General features: G+C 37.4%; 1 protein-coding gene across 6 annotated transcripts in view; it reads left to right on the top strand.

Annotated features, from left to right (window-relative positions):
- Positions 1-16,517, top strand: part of LOC137250497 (uncharacterized) — a 178,729-nt gene that overhangs the window by 22,716 nt on the left and 139,496 nt on the right. For 5 of the 6 annotated variants that reach the window (XM_067783391.1, XM_067783392.1, XM_067783395.1 and 2 more), the window contains exon 2: positions 9,592-9,751. The exons of the other annotated variant lie outside the window; for it this stretch is intronic. The gene's annotated coding sequence lies outside the window, so the exon portion shown is untranslated. The remainder of the gene's footprint in view (positions 1-9,591; positions 9,752-16,517) is intronic. 6 annotated transcript variants of the gene reach the window in all.

Raw genomic sequence — 16,517 nt, 5'->3', positions numbered from 1 at the left:
ACAAAAACGGTATTTTTTTAAAAATTCATAACTTTTTTTGAGTTGGATGAAAAAATTTGAAAAATCCTGAAAAACGTCTTTCGTAAGCTAGAAAATGAAGAAAAACTTTCAGCCAATTCTAAAGGGGCCGGGTTCAAAATTGGTCGAAATGGGATGGAATACCCCATATACAAAAAAAAAATTGTAATGACCGCCAGCTCAACCTGTTATGAAGTGCTTAAAGTAATTATGTAGATCAAATGCGGCCGAGTGCCATTGGCATTAGAAAGGTGTTTGTGAATCAGCGGTTGGTACTCGTAATGCGTTAATACATTTTAAATTGTTTTTTGAAAATTGTGGCGGCCTACATATTTCCTGGGAAAATAATCTTCTATGCATTTCAGCTAAAAATACCGCACAACTTATAGTAATGGTTTCAGTAAAGCCAATGAATGGGGAGAAATGAGGAAAAGTATCTGGTGTGGGAAATCAGTATATATTTTTACATGTCTTTCGATCAGTTTGTTGATTAATGATTCAAGATTTTAATTGATGAATTAAATTGAAGCTTCCTTCCTAGTCATACTTAGTTGGAGTGCATTTATTTGTAAATAAAATGTATTGAACAAAATACCATGCTTTAGATGATTGAGATCCTCATATAATATCAATTCTAAAAAATTCTGTTTAAAAAACATAAGCGAGAATTTGAAAAGTTTTTCCATCGAACATTTCCTGTAAGGAGCATAATTTTTGGGTTTTAACTGTGGACCTGAAACGGAATAACTGCTTGTAAATGCTTGACAGACTAGTCCAGACAAATTAGCTGGTTCGAAATAAGTTTAAGAATTAACGACTGGTAATCGCGTCTAATTTTCATACAAGTTCATAGTTTGGCTATAATTGACGAAACAGTACTAAATAAACTAATTTCGGTTTAACGTTAAAATATGTAAGCAAAAATGGATGGAAAAGACGACATCAGCCCTTATTACTACGGAAGCGTACATTTAAATCAAAAATCCACACAAAAGTTCACGATGGTAATCGAACAATGAATATATAAAAATGATAGTAGATAAATTCAAAAGGGATCATGAAACACAAAAACGAATCAATGAAGAGGAAGGCGCAAAACTTTTGTCCTGTTGTTGTTGTTCTCCTCAGTGACATTTATTGAAACATAAGTATAAGCATACTATTGGAAGCATTAACCAACTAAGGACAAAGACTAAGAAGCAAAACTAACCCATTTAGAAGGGAAATGCGTAGGTCCAATCGCGTGTATAAGATTATGTGTAGGTCTTACAACCTCAGACTAAGAAATTGGATTCTATCATTAAAAAGAGCGGACTATAGACTTATGACGCATATTCTCACTGGACACTGCCTTCTGGCGTCACATTACTTTAAATTTGGCTTGGTGAGAGATAGCATATGTAGGAAGTGCTGGTTGGAGGAGGAAACGATGGAGCACGTTTTGTACTCGTGCTCTGCGCTTGCCAGGCTAATACTCCAGCTATTAGGAGTGACACAGCTGTCAGATCTAGAAGCAGCAAGTGGCTTAAGCCCTAGGAAGCTTCTAGTATTTGCCAAGGGACCAAGTTATTTTATAACATTGGTCCTGGTTTTTAATAAGGGTTTTCAGTGTGGTCGTTAAATAAACTTCTGTTAACACTACGGACTAATTCAATCTATGTGAAGTCCTCATGGACCGGTCAGTTCAACCTAGCCTAACTCATCTAGAAGACAAAAATACTACAGAGATCTAAACGAATACTATCTCTGACGAAATATTCGAACCTTTAAAACTGGTTTAAGCAAATTCAACAAGAAATGAGATGAAAATCGTTCCTATATAGATTAATTATTCACCCTGACGTAAAATCAACAAAACAGAATTAATTAATTTCGAAGATTTAACAAGGTTAGGAAAATTTGTGATGGCAACAATGTCAAAAGACGGAGTCTCCCACATTGAATGTAGTCGCTGGATATGTAGAAATATTTCTTGTTTTACATCGAAATGTTACAACAGTTTCAGTCCAGAATATTGCTTTTTTTCAAAAGAAACGGTTTCATAGATACTTTATATGACCCCTGCGGGTTATGGGGCTAACAATATAACCACGGTAGGTATGCCTGTCGTAAAAGACGACTAAAATCCAAATCCCGTCCTGGGTTGTGCGCTAGGCTTTGGACCTGTCACGCTTAAAACACTTTCCAATGAAATATAAAAATAATAAGCCTAATAATGTGAAGTCTTATTACTGATAAAGGAGTCGGGTAATAACTACCTGCCCGCAGAACTGTTCAAACACGGAGGGGAAGAGTATGTAAAATAGGAATTTAGGTATGCTCTGCCCAAGTCCCAAGAAATGCGAACCGCACCAATTGTCGTGGAATCAGCCTGTTTAATGTCGAGCATAAAGTTCTATCTAGCCTACTGTGTGAAAAAGTGAAGCCTAAGTTCAACATTTTGATTGAACCTTATCTGTGTGGCTTCGGACCTGGTAAGTCTAGCATCAACCATATCTCCACATTACGCCAGATTCTGGAGAAGACTTACGATAAAAGAATCGACACTCATCATCTTTTTTTCGATTTCAAATCAGCCTTTGACAGCGCGAAGATAAATTACTTTTATGCTGCTTTGTCTAAATTTAAGTTCCCACCAAAATGAATAAGGCCCTGCAAAATGACGTTGAGCAATACCAATAGCTCCGTAAGGATTGAGAAGGACGCTTTCCGAGCTGTTCGATACCAAACGCGGCTTCAGACAAGGCGAATCCCTTACGTGCAGTGTCTTTAACCTCATGCTGAAGAAGATAATTCTAGGAGCGTAATTCAACCGTGATGGCACAATCTATTACAAGAGCGTGCAATTACCAGCGTATGGCCTCAATCAACGCGCCGTAAGTTTTGACCTCTCTGGATTAGATAAAGAGGCAAACAAAGTGGGTCTCGCGGTTTATGGGAACAAGTCAAAGAACTTGCTGCTTTCCAAGAAAGCATTGGAGCATTTGCACTTTGGCAGCCACATCACTATTGACATATATATATAAATTCGAGACTGTGAACCTGTCTCCTGTGACTGTATATCTGGAGAACAGCATTAACAGCGACAACAACATCAGCTTAGAAATCTAACGGAGAATTACTCTTACCAAGAAGTGTTATTTGGACTGATTAGGCAATAGAAAAGTAAAATCCTCTTTCGACGAACAAAAATCACGCTCTCACAAGTCTCGCATCATATTTGTCCTGATGTATTGCTCGGAATCATAGGCATTGTCGAGAGGCGTTGAGATGCCTCTTGGAGTGTTCGAGAAAAAAGTTCTCCGAATGAATTTTGATGCAGTCCATGATGCCGAGTATCGAAGGAGATGAGGTATATTGATGAGCTGTATAAGCTTACGCAGATATGAAGATAGTGCAGCCAATAAAAGCCCAAAGACTTCTTGGGCTAGATCATGCTTATATGCAAGTGGACGAAGATGTTCCGGCTAAGAAAGTATTTCATTCGACACCGCAATTTGCAAGCAGAGGAAGAGGACGACCTTCACTGAATTTAGATACGCAAGTTGACGAAGACTTGACTTCCTTGGTGCTCTAAATTAGCGTCGCTTATCGTGAAACAGGTGTGACTTGCTACGAAACGCCAAAACTACTTATACCGTTTTCACACAGAAACTTAATCGAATCACAATTCTGGAATAATTAAGTTTCCCTTTTCATACAGGGCCTTTTGCTTCAAAAAATTCGAAGGACCAAGCAAAACCGACTGGCTTTTTCACTCGATTAGGTACTCAATAAAACAATAATGAGATAATTAAAAATTTGTATTTTGTATGGAAGATTGAGTTCAATTAGGGCTTTAGTGTAGAAAACTTGACAAATTGTTTCATTAAGCCTTTGTGTGAAATTGTCATTAGGCGCTTTAGCGCCAATTAATCATGATGCTGACTAATTTTTTGAAATGTTTAATTGCAATATCCCTTAAATATTTATCTTAATATTTTCCCTGCTTTCCCGAAAAAGATAACCCTCGCATACTGCCAGCTGCCAGGGTCGTATTTGCATTAGATTTGGTTAACGCTCTTTCTTTGCTTTTTATTCTCAAATTAATTCCTAATCAGGTGGTTAAATTCCGATTCCGATTTTCCTAAAGTTTGTACAGATAAGAATGTAGATAGCACAGCCAATAACTAATTTCTAGAGGTGTCGGTAAAAAGTTTATTATATACCACACGCAGTCTCTTTCTATAAAATTTTATTATTCAACCGCCCATATTGAGGAGGTACCATGCACTAAAAAGTGGCTAAAAGTATTCACTTAATAACACTAACAGGAATTTTGAATCAATTCGATGCTTACATAGTTAGTTTTCCCAATGAAAACTGAAAACAGGCTGTTATGCCATATTTTTTTGTAAGTCATAAAATTTATTTTAGCATTTTACGATTAGGCAGTGCAATTAACCAAACCATAAACGACAGCTGTGTGTACACTCACTTTCAATTAACCTAACCGCATACGTGATTGTCGCCTCTCAAACATATTTTTTGCGCATACAGTTGAAGCCATTCTAATAAGAAGAGGATATTTTCAAAATTTTTTCAAAAATCCACATGATTTGAGTTTTTTTGAGTGTCATTCTTCACTTGGTGCCTCGGCATGTGTGAGTCATTTATTTGAATGATTTTGGTCGCTAAAGGGATCTACCGGTACGAGATATTAGCTGCGACTTTAACTTCGAAAATTCTAAGGGCAATTCTTAAATCCCAGCTCTATGCTAGTAAATTAGCTGCAATTTGAATGCAGCCTTAAACTAAAAAGATGCAACATGTGGAAATCAAAAAAAGTAGAATAGTGAAAGAAAATTTGAACATAGAACTCTCTAATGAAATGTTTACTGCTTTCAGTACAAGCGAACACTGATTCCCTGCTAGCTCTGCAATATCTCAGTCGGTGCGCTCAAATGACATTTAATTGATAGCGGAGTAGATTTCCGACTCTCTGGAAGCTCTTCCGTGCATTTAGGATCTACAGTGATGGCTCAAAAATGAATCGGGGAAAAGGGATTGTACTCGAATAACTGCTCGTCAGTCTATCTTACCACCTTCCCGACTTTTGTAGCGTCTTCCTGGCGCTGGTTTATGCCAACGAGGAAAGCTGATATTATGCTCTTGAATAGTACAGTCGCAGAAACCAATGGAACGTGCTTTGTTGAAAACCAGCCTTCAAGGCAGTAAAGGCGTACATAGAGCCCGTTTTGGGGTCCAGGGTAGAGCAAAACTGGAGAGAATGAATTTGCTGGTAAGATGATCAGAAAGGTTCCGAATTGTATATAAAATAGGTTGACATACGACCACCAATAGAGTATCTTCTGGTGAAAAGCGAGGAATACATATTTGGAGTAGAAAGGAACAGGCTTCCTCCTCGAACTAAAGAATTTTAAAGCGAAAGTAAATAAGGGTGCTATCATGGGTCGTTGCGCTATTGCACCAATGCTTCAACGATGACGTCTACCAAGAAGCTCCCTTCGCAGACGTTGTCAGGGAGAGGAGTAGGAGTTTACCATTTTTCCCTGCCGTTGCTCAGGACTGCAAACAAGGCAACTCAGACATGGTTTTCCGACAGTCTGGCAGAGGCAGGGAAGGTAGAACTTTCACTCTAACTTAGGTTCGTAAAAGAAAGACATAATTTGTTGTGGACTAATTAGAAAGTATTTGGTTAGATCAATGCGCCCGAACTGACACTTTTCAAGGGCATTCACGATGTACAAAACGTCTCCGAATATAAGTGTGGAAAATTCACCGTGAAAACAATCTCAGCTCCATCTATCCTGGTTCTGGTTTCGGTCTGCTTTGGGTTACAGTTCTCGCACCAGTTTTATAGTTTGACCTTAACATCAGTCACATATTCTTGTCGAAGAATTTACTAAACTTCCGGTCTATTTTTGGTCCTGGTCCTAGTTTCGGTATGCTTTTGGCTTCAAGTTCAAATTCAGTATCATTTTGATTTCGTCATTTCTTTTGTCTGGTTTAGCGTACGATTGCCCTCATATCAACTCAACCAAGTAAAATGTTCACAAAATGTTGTCAAAGTTTATAATTATTATTGAGCTAGAGGGTTGGTGCCAGGGTACAACAATGGCAGAATATACTGTACACGTGAATACGGATGGTCCCAAATTAGTGGAAGAGGTTGGGTTTGCTGTTTACTCTGTCGATCTAGAATTTAGAAGATCTTACAGGCTGCCAGATTACTACAGGGTTTTTCAGGTGGAAATCATAGCCGTGAGGAGAGCAGCAGAAATTTCGGAGGAAACGTTCTTAAGCTGCAGTCGCGTCAATATAAATATTGATAATCAGGTGGTAATTAAGGTAATAATCTCACACAGTACTTCATCAAGAAGTGTTCTGAAATGCAAAAAATCATTTGAAAAACTTCGCTAAGGTCGGTTTATAAATCTTTATCGGATCCCGGTCATAAAGGGATAGAAGAAAGGCGCAACACTCGCTTAATCGGCGATAGGCGTCCGAATCTGTTTGGTAGGTATCAAAAGGGCACAGGAGTTGCATATCATCGATCAAGCAGGAAAGGCGAAGACAAAAGCGAGGGTCCGCAAAATTTTTAAGATCATGTGCAAAGCCTACGACATTACACTCACAAAGTGGCTCATATCTCTGAAAAGAGAATACTTAAGGCTTACGATGGGCTTGCTAACTGGATATTGTCTTCTGGCGTCACAAGCTTATGTGTTAGGCCTTGCAGGCAACAGCAGGTGTAGGAAGTCCGAGCTGCAGGAAGAAACAGTTGAGCACGCGCTGTGTTCGTGTCCTGCACTCGCCAGGTCAAGGCTCCAGCTATTAGGGGCGGCAGAGTTGCCAGACCTCGAGGCAGCAATTAGGCTAGATCCTAGGAAACTTCTAGCATTTGCCAAGAGGATGGAGTTATTTTATAACATAAGTCCTGGCACCTGCGTGGGGTTATTCCGTTTGGTCGTCAAACAAATTCTGGTAACACTGTGGACACATTCAGTCTATGTGAGGTCTTTATTGACTGGCCAAGTTTAACCTAACCTTACAATTACGTCCTGTTTCCCCCATACCGTGAACAAAATTGATTACGCATCAAAAATATTAAAAGTCGATGCATTGTTTCAATTTTGTGAATGCAACTGTAAATAGCAAAGTAAATACCATTATGCAGTTGCCATTTATGAATGCATTGGTATTAAATCGAAGACTGATTAGTTGCATGACTATTCATTATTTATTTTTAATGTTTGGAGAAAGTAAACGGCAGGTGTGTGCCATTACGATTTCCATGAACTCATTAACGCACCATTCTGTCTGGAAATGCGGGATTTCATTTATAAAGGCAAATTTGCCAATGGACTGGTATCTCGCCGGTATGAAGGTATCAGTTATGGTGGTGCAACTTGTACATTGTACACGTAATCTTATCTAAAACGAATGCGGTCGTTATCTCCCATTTGTGAAGTTTAGAAAGTATGTAGGAATGATAAGAGATAAGCGGTGTAGGAAAGGTGGTTGTCTATGACATTTATCAATACAATGGTTATGTTTTTTGTTCTGTGGTGGAAAAGTAAAAAAGAAATACCAAATAATAACAAAAAACAGGTAAGGAAGGCTAAGTTCGGGTGTAACCGAACATTACATACTCAGCTGAGAGATTTGGAGACAAAATAAGAGAAAATCACCATGCAGGAAAATAAACCTGGCGTAACCCTGGAATGTGTTTGTATGGCATGGGGATCAAATGGAAGGTATTAAAGAGTATTTTAAAAGGGAGTGGGCCATAGTTCTATAGGTGGACGCCATTTCGGGATATCACCATAAAGGTGGACCAGGGGTGACTCTAGAATGTGTTTGTATGATATGGGTATCAAATTAAAGGTATTAATGAGGGTTTTAAAAGGGAATGCCCCTTAGTTGGATATGTGAAGGCGTTTTCGAGATATCGACCAAAATGTGAACCAGGGTGACCCAGAACACAATCTGTCGGGTACCGATAATTTATTTATATATGTAATACCACAAACAGTATTCCTGCCATGATTTCAATGGCTTTTGATTTCGCCCTGCACAACTTTTTCATTTTCTGCTATTTAATATGGTATCCATTTTACAAAGTTTTTTCTGAATTTATATTTTGCGTCAAAAAACCAATCCAATCGCAATGTTTCATCCCTTTTTTCGTATTTGGTATAGAAGTATGGCATTTTTTCATTTTTCGAAATTTTCGAAATCGCCCATTTTTAATACCAAGATAAAGTGAGTTCAGATAAATACGTGAACTAAGGTTAGTAAATATATATCAATTTTTTCTCAAGTTATTGTGTTAACGGCCGAGCGTAAGGATAGATGGTCGACTGTGTATAAAAACGGGGCTTGGCTTCAACCGACTTCACCCACAGAAAACAGTTATCGTAATAGAAACTATGCCCTTACCAAATTTCACAAGGATTCGGGAATTTTTGTTCGACTTATGGCATTAAAAGTATTCTAGACAAATTAAATGAAAAAGGGCGGAGCCACGCCCATTTTAAAAGTTTCTTTTATTTTTGTATTTTGTTGCACCATATCATTATTGGAGTTGAATGTTGACATAATTTACTTATATACTGTAGAGATATTAAATTTTTAATAAAATTTGACTTATAAACTTTTTTTTTGTAAATTGGGCATGTTCGTCATCCGGGTTTGCTAGTTTTTATTAAGAATACATATATTAAGAGGAGTAACGATCCTGCAAAATCTCATCCTTACATATTCAAGACTGCCAAATTACAGCTTGCAAGACTTGTAAATTACCTCCTATTAAAAGTGGGCGGTGCCACGCCCACAGTCCAAAATTTTACTAATTTTCTATTCTGCGTCATAAGATCAACGCACCTGCAAAGTTTCATAGCTTTATCCGTCTTTAGTAATGAATTATCGCACTTTTTCGGTTTTTCGAAATTTTCGATATCGAAAAGGGGGCGTGGTTATAGTCCGATTTCGTTCATTTTAAATAGCGATCTGAGATGAGTTCCCAGGGACTCACATACCAAATTTCATTAAGATACCTCATAATTTACTCAAGTTATCGTGTTCATGGACGGACGGACGGACATGGCTAAATGAATTTCTTTTTTCGCCCAGATCATTTTGATATATAAAGGTCTATATCTATCTTGATTAGTTTATGCCGTTACGGGGTACCGTTATGCGAACAAAATTAATATACTTTGTGAGCTCTGCTCAGCTGAGTATAAAAAGTAGACAAGGTAAAACTCGTTAATTTCCAAGAACGAAGGAAGTGTTACAACATTTCTTAGAAAGTATGTGGGTACTTAATTAGTATTCTTGTGAATTTGTGCAATTTTGTAATGTGAACAAAATAATAATTTTTCCTATTAAGAAAGTAACTGCACTTTTTATGTGCAAAAGAAACACCTAAAGCAACTCAAATCAGCTATTTAAAATACCAACTAATAATAAAAAATAAAAGGTGTGAACAAAAAAAATTACCTTCACATAGGATAAAAAAAAAGTTAATTGCATTTTTATAACTACACTGCGTCATCATTTTTTTAGCCTTTTTTTACACAACCTACAAGTACGTAGTTTATATTATGAATATATAAAAAAATAAAAACATATGTACAGACATCAGAAGCAAATCATTTTAAGAACCTCAAAAACCAGTTTTCAAATAAACAATAGTGCAATCAACAAAACAACTGAATAAAGAAAGGTAAGTGTAATTCGCAATAAATAAAATAAAAAGAGAAGTTAATGAGAAATAGGTGGCGAGTTGGGCAATAATATCTGTCTGAAGGGTACTTGAAAAAAACCAGTAAGGTAGTCTAAGTTCGGACATAGCCGCAAATTATGTACCCAACGTGAGCTCTCTCTCTCTCTCATATAAACATACAGTGGCGGACAAAAGTCTACATACATTTCCTATTTCCGCTGTATTGAAAGACTAATAACTTATCTGAAAAATGTGATTATACTGTTTTATTTCTTGTTTCCTATCATAATAAACTAAAAAACACGTACATTTATTTAAAATAACAAAGTTATGGGAAATAAACATTAAAATTACGTTGACAAAGGTCTACATACAGTACACAAATAACCTATTGTGGCGAATATTGCTAATATAATATAATATACCTACATCACTATGCTGGTACTAAATGCACAACAACAACAAAGCAAGCAGCCACACTTATGTACATGTACACATTAAATCAAGCAGTCACACATACGCATAACCAGCAGCTTGAAGCAAAGAGATTGTTTCACATCCACATCATCTTATCATCAGATAAGAGCAGAAGTTGTTACTCACACATACACACGCATATAGCTAAATAACTAACTTCCTTATTTATTTAGAAGGCGCATAGGGTTTACAGGTAAGGGGCCACCGAAATTTAGGTGCGTCGGTGGCCATGGATTTTGAGGGTGGGATCAGCACCGGGCGTCACAACAACACCCGCGGCGCCCTCAAATATATTCGGCCTTATTTTTGTTCATTTTTGTTTCAGATTTTGTAACCCGTCATTTCCGGTTCGTTTAAGTTTTTTTTTAATTACGTTTTGAATTTTAACGGTCTGTCCGTGGCATCCGGTTCTGCGGGATGTTGGTTTAATTTGAATTATAAGCGTTTTGAGTTGACTCTGTGTTTTAGTCAGTTTTTTTTAAAGTCATGATAGGATTTTTTTCTGTTTATGGCGCAGGACGGCAAGGTTGGCAAGAACCCCGCCCAGTCGACATGACAAGCCACAGTGCACCACGATATCATGCCGACTGCCTTCCTTACTGCTCCACTAGAAGTTGCGATTCCATAACCGAAGCACTATTCCAGAAGGCATGTTCGTGAAAAGTCTAGACCTTAGGAGAAATATGTAAACGAGGCAACATAGAGTATAAAAGCAGCGCAAGCTGAGGACTAATAATCAGTTTTGGTTCAAAGACGCTTTTTTAGAGTACGTGATAATATTGATTGTGGAGTAGAGTTGTATTTATTATTTCTTCCTCCACACATTGAATCATCGGTTAACAAAACTTTTTGCCAAAAATCCATCCCCTTTTCCATGTGTGCTTTCGCGAACTCCAAGCACAGTTTACTGGTTTTTTCAGAAATAAAAGCTTTTTTGTGTGGTGTTCCGCTGTTAAAGCCGTCCTTCTGCAAATCTCTTTGAACTGTTCTTGGATGGACACCATTGCTTGATGAGTTACATATATCTTCGGCTCATTTTGGAGCAGACTCTTTTGGAGCTTTGTCCACTTCTTTTAAAATAAAGCTGACGTCTCGGCGAGATAGTTTGCGCGGACGGCCACATCACTTCTTATTTGCAGTAGAACAACTTTTTTTACAGTGTTCTGTACTGTTGATCGACTCAAGTTAGCAATTTTTGCAATTTCACCTTATGACATTTTTGTTTTGCTGTGCTGTACAACCAAGTTTCTTACGTCAAACAATATTTCTATTCTAGGAGGCATTGTTTTTGTTTAAGTGATCAAACCGCAACTAAACTGAATATTAAAACAGCAGGATTAAACTAGGTGAACAGTACTTTGGGGTTATTATAACACAGCACATTAGAATGCAAGCTAGTAACTGGGGTTGTATGTACACTTTTGTCGTTGCGTTTTTTCGCCATACCTTAGTTGCTTTATGTTCAAAAATAATTTTTTTTTAGGTAAAATTATTAAAAAAATAGGGTTAAAACGAAATTGCAAGTACAAATGAACAACGAAAGTAAGGGGGGTTTGTAGACTTTTGTCTTTCATTGTAGAGAATACATTTAAAGAGGATTGTCCGGATATTTACCTGATATATGAAAGCTGAAATATACCACTTCATGCACGAAAAAACATTCGACGGTAAAATAATAAATGAACAGACAAATACTATTTCTGGCACAATATTTGAACCTTTGAAGATTGTTTTCTAAAAACAAAGTAATCACACAGGCACAACAACAAAGAAACACACAAAAGAATAACCAACCAAATCAACAAACACACAAAAAGGTCAAACGACTAAAAGTACTGACTTTTACCTGCTTCAGTTAACCATATGAATTTGATAACCACCCTCGTTTCCAAATGAAGGCATATGTACATTAGACTGGGTCGATTTATTAACCAATATCGCGCCGTTGATTTTTCGATGGGATTTGGGCTCAGGAAAAAAAGTTCCACGACGCATACCCAAAAAAATAATTTTCGAACCTGCAAAAAAAAATTGAGGAAAGGGTAAATTTTTCGACCAAAACACCCCAAAACCCAAAAAATATTTTTTTCAAAAAACTGTTTTCGCCAACGTTTTTACAACAGTTTTTTGAAGAAAAAAAATATTTTTTGGGTTTTGGGGAGTGTTTTGGTTGAAAAATTTACCCTTTCGTCATTTTTTTTGTAGGCTCGAAAATTATTTTTTTGGGTATGCGTAGTGGAACTTTTTTTTCGTGAGCCCAAATCCTAGCGAAAAGTCAATGGCGCGATATCGGTTAACTTTCGTCCATACAAATCGTCCCAGGTTAATGTACATACATACGTAAACATTAAATTTGACAACACATGCTCATGTACCTACGAACTATAAATACGACAAACGACAACAACAGATCGATCAGAACGGAGAATTCCACTGATGCTGGCGCAACGCCGAAACCAGTTTACTTTCTTATTTTGTGAATTTTTAATACAAATTTATGCATTTTAGATACAAGTTTTTTTTTTTGAACTGGGGATTTCCCTGATGGCTCCACAACTAGAGCGGAATATCGATTATATTTTAAATCAATTCAATCGATGCTTTTTTAAGGAATTAAAAATCGTCTTTTTTTTATAGAATCGTTTGATGTTTTAGCCTTTCAAGTTTTGAGCATCTTACAGTAACGTGAAGCACAATTTTATATTTGTTTATAAAAACGGGCACAAATTTAATATATTGTAATTCTTTTATAAATTTAGCTTGGCGCATTTTCACAGTTCAAATAAAAGGGTTAATTCGTTGTAGTTCTATAAATAGAACAAAAACAGCAACAATACCAAGTTTCTCTGAAACCGCCTTACAAACATGCATAATTTCAACACATAATTACATACGAAGTATGTGATGTGTAGAAGAATAATATATGCAAAAGAAGGCATTTGAGAAAAACTTTACAACAACTAAGGCATGACGTAGCTGAATGCGTTTGTAACCATTTCAATTATCGTAGGAGTGCGGGTTCGACTCCCACTCCCGGGAGAAAAGGCTTTGAAGAGATTTACAAGGTATAGTCGAAACAGCTGTCGCCTTGTCCGTCCTGATGTCACGTTGCTTAAATTTTTCCCAAATTATTAAATAAATTATAAAAGGGTTTTCAATTTTCAAAAAGCTCTGCTTAGTTAAGAACCATGAACTATAACTATGCGCTATTGTGTTGGTAGCTTTGAGTGAAAGGAGAAAGACGTAGAAATTTTATCATTACCATCAATTGGCGCTTAACAGTCTAGGAGATTTTGGCGTTGCGTGACAAGTCAGGCGAGCTATCACTGTTTCAACATAACTAACACCAATTGCGAACGCCAAGGGAGCTGGAGCATGAATGAGCGTCTTCATGCATTTCCATAACATGACCAGCGCTTGATATCACGGAGAAGACCATACATCGTCGGCAGTACTTTTCTCTCCAACATTCCAAAGGGATATCCTACCGACTCTCGACACGGTCCATGATTCCAAACCCATACATTAGGCAGCTTTATGAGAGATGTATAGAGGGTTATAGAGAAGAGTTATTCTCGGTTTGATTTCTAAGCTCACATTGCATAGAAAGCAGAACTTACTGAAGAAATTTCTCGCACAAAATTGGAGTATCTTAAAAATAAAAAAATTGTGCTCCTTTGTACCCGAGGTCTGTTTCTTTTTTATACTCAGTTGAGCAGAGCTCACAGAGTATATTAACTTTGATTGGATAACGGTTGGTTGTACAGGTATAAAGGAATCGAGATAGATATAGACTTCCATATATCAAAATCATCAGGATCGAAAAAAAATTTGATTGAGCCATGTCCGTTCGTCCATCCGCCCGTTAACACGATAACTTGAGTAAAATTTGAGGTATCTTGATGAAATTTGGTATGTGGATTCCTGAGCACTCATCTCAGATCGCTATTTAAAATGAACAATATTGGACTATAACCACGCCCGCTTTTTCGATATGGAAAATTTCGAAAAAACCGAAAAACTGCGATAATTCATTACCAAAGACGGATAAAGCGATGAAACTTGGTAGGTGAGTTGATCTTATGACGCAGAATAGAAAATTAGTAAAATTTTGGACAATGGGCGTGGCACCGCCCACTTTTAAAAGAAGGTAATTTAAAATTTTTGCAAGCTGTAATTTGGCAGTCGTTGAATATATCATGAAGAAATTTGGCAGGAACGTTACTCCTATTACTATGTACTCCTCCTATTACTATGTATACTTAATAAAAATTAGCAAAATCGGAGAACGACCACGCCCACTTTTAAAAAAATTTTTTTTTAAAGTCAAATTTTAACAAAAAATGTAATATCTCTACAGTATATAAGTAAATTATGTCAACATTCAACTCCAGTAATGATATGGTACAACAAGATGCAAAAATAAAAGAAAATTTCAAAATGGGCGTGGCTCCGCCCTTTTTCATTTAATTTGTCTAGAATACTTTTAATGCCATAAGTCGGGCAAATATTTACCAATCCTTGTGAAATTTGGGAGGGGCAAAGATTTTGGGACGATAACTTATTTCTGTGAAAAAGGGCGAAATCGGTTGAAGCCACGCCCAGTTTTTATACACAGTCGACCGTCTGTCCTCCCGCTCGGCCGTTAACACGATAACTTGAGCAATAATCGATATATCTTTACTAAACTCTGTTCACGTACTTATCTGAACTCACTTTGTATTGGTATACAAAATGGCCGAAACCCGACTATGACCACGCCCACTTTTTCGATATCGAAAATAACGAAAAATGAAAAAAAAGCCATAATTCTATACCAAATACGAAAAAAGGGATGAAACATGGTAATTGGATTGGTTTATTGACGCAAAATATAACTTTAGAAAAAAACTTGGTAAAATGGGTGTGACACCTACCATATTAAGTAGAATAAAATGAAAAAGTTCTGCAGGGCGAAATAAAAAACCCTTGAAATCTTGGCAGGAATACTGTTCGTGGTATTACATATATAAATAAATTAGCGGTACCCGACAGATGATGTTCTGGGTCACCCTGGTCCACATTTTGGTCGATATCTCGAAAACGCCTTCACATATACAACTACCACCATTCCCTTTTAAAAGCCTCATTAATACCTTTAATTTGATACCCATATCGTGCAAACATATTCTAGAGTCACCCCTGGTCCACCTTTATGGCGATATCTCGAAAAGGCGACCACCTATAGAACTAAGACCCACTCCCTTTTAAAAAAACTCATTAACACCTTTCATTTGATACCCATTTCGTACAAACAAAGTCTAGAGTCATCCCTGATCCACCTTTATGGCGATATCTCGAAAAGGCGTCCAACTATAGAACTAATCCCCACGCCATTTTGAAATACTCATTAACACCTTTCGTTTGATACCCGTATTGTACAAACGCATTCTAGTTCGCTGTACTACCATACTTTAAGCACGCACATGTATTATATCGCGCGCTGTTTTAGTTTATCACCAAATAGACTGCCCCGCATTGTAGCTGAGGAGACAGTGCGTCAAGGCTCGTACTGGGTGAACAACTGGGAAAATGTTTATGTAAGTGTTGATATGGACCCTCAGCGTGATTTCTCGCCAGCAGCGCTAAAACTGCGTATTCCTGTAGTGCTAGAGAAATTGCTGCAAAAAGAGTTTGCTAGATACACCGAGAGTACGCTGCAATCTAGATCACACGATCTTTACCCGTACTTGATTCCTATGGACGCTACTTACTTCTCCGATGAGTTCTCAGCCTACGACATAAGTCCGATCTTTCGCGCTAGGGGTGGCTTGCTAAACCTCAATGCAAGAGCTTTTAAAAATGTAACTTCTGTAAACTGCTCGGTTTACAACTCATGTACTGCTGAAGACACCTTGCATTTTATTGGGATATGTCCTATTTACAAAGATATCCGTTTTCAATGTTTTGGTGAGAAAGGTTTGGACCTACAAAAGGTTTTAACTATTCTTAAAGCATACCGGTTATCCCCAAGATTAGGGGGCCCGGGAGGCATGATCTCCAACCTATTACACCTTATCCACTAAACCGTGAAGTTTTTTTTTTCACCAAGCACACAAGAACGAATGTAATGAGGGAGAAAGAAAAATAGAAATAAGACGCGGTTACGCAATAAGCGCACTAAGCAGAGAGAAAAACACACAATAAATCGAACCGATCGCTGCGAGTGTTAGTCGGAGTCGGCAGCCGGCCCCGAAAAGAAACAAAAACGTGTTATGAACAAATTACTAGATACTTTCCCGGAACTCTC

Source organism: Eurosta solidaginis, chromosome 4, assembly GCF_040869045.1.
Source record: "Eurosta solidaginis isolate ZX-2024a chromosome 4, ASM4086904v1, whole genome shotgun sequence".
Taxonomy (NCBI): Eukaryota; Metazoa; Arthropoda; class Insecta; order Diptera; family Tephritidae; genus Eurosta; species Eurosta solidaginis.
The sequence above is the reverse complement of the archived record's forward strand: the minus strand, read 5'-3'. Positions and strand labels throughout refer to the sequence as shown.